This window comes from Penaeus monodon, chromosome 33 (genome assembly GCF_015228065.2).
Source record: "Penaeus monodon isolate SGIC_2016 chromosome 33, NSTDA_Pmon_1, whole genome shotgun sequence".
NCBI classification, from domain to species: Eukaryota; Metazoa; Arthropoda; class Malacostraca; order Decapoda; family Penaeidae; genus Penaeus; species Penaeus monodon.
Genome location: NC_051418.1, coordinates 33,627,976 through 33,629,047, shown reverse-complemented (window position 1 = coordinate 33,629,047; position 1,072 = coordinate 33,627,976). Strand labels below are relative to the sequence as shown.

At 35.8% G+C, this 1,072-nt stretch overlaps 1 non-coding gene across 1 annotated transcript; it reads right to left on the bottom strand.

The window, feature by feature from the left end:
- Nucleotides 1–153: 153 nt before the first annotated feature.
- Nucleotides 154–226, bottom strand: Trnaa-agc. Its single transcript has one exon. It is a non-coding gene; the product is annotated as a tRNA-Ala (tRNA).
- Between the last annotated feature and the right edge of the window lie 846 nt (nt 227–1,072).

Below are 1,072 nucleotides of genomic sequence, written 5' to 3'. Positions count from 1 at the left end.
ATATTAAAATCCATAGTACGCCCGTAGTCTCCCAACCTGAAATATCCGGGTATCGCCTCTGAATATGATTAATCCCATACAAAATTCTCTTTCATTCTCTCTTCCTCTTCGTTCTGTCTTTATACCTTCTCTTCGGCGTGAAATACTTTAAACTGGAGATGCGGGGTATCGATCCCCGTACCTCTCACATGCTAAGCGAGCGCTCTACCACTTGAGCTACATCCCCTGATAAAGTGCCGAGTACTTACAGAAAGTGTTTCGTGAGGAGGGATTAAGTGTTGGATGGCGTCATAGAAAACAGGACTTTCGAGGATGACCTGAACCATTTTGTTTAACATTTAAATCACATCATGTGCAAAAAATTACTTCCAAATGAATAATCCTCGATTTTCAAAACTTTCTCTCAGAAAACTAAGAAAACACCTTTCACGTCTAAATCCAAAACATCTTTCCGAATTAGGCTCGTTTTCTCCTTGCTGTGACTTCCTGACTTCAAAATTATCATTCTCGCCTTTTCATTTTATCTTCTACGCCTTTTAAAGAATATCACTCGAAAATACAACAGTCAAACAGCTCCGAATATGGCCCTCATAACAAGTGTTTTGTAATAATCACTATAAAGCTTGTATAAAAGCGAGTCCCAGATACAGGACGCGAATATAAAATGGCTTTTTTCAATCTATTTTTATTTAATTAGTTCTTTGCAGTCAACCTGAACTGAAGCAATGTAGCTGCAAAATATTAGGGGAACAAATATAATATGAATAATAATTAAAATCATTTAAATAATGCTGAGGAGGGTTTTTATAAAACCTATATTGGTATATCCATTACTTCCATAATTAACAGAATTAACTATGGCTATCTCTTTAAGAACCTTTATAAAAACGATTGAATAATAATCTGCGATTTCTACCAAGTGCGTGACTTATTCCAATTATCATATTGTTATTACTATTAACATGAAGCCCAGGGTTCGTGTAGTTTTCCTTAACTGGTGTAAGCCAGTCCATTCTCTTTTCTATCGGTTTCGTGTGTAAGTTCATATAAGCTTATTTACAGCTCGCAGTTA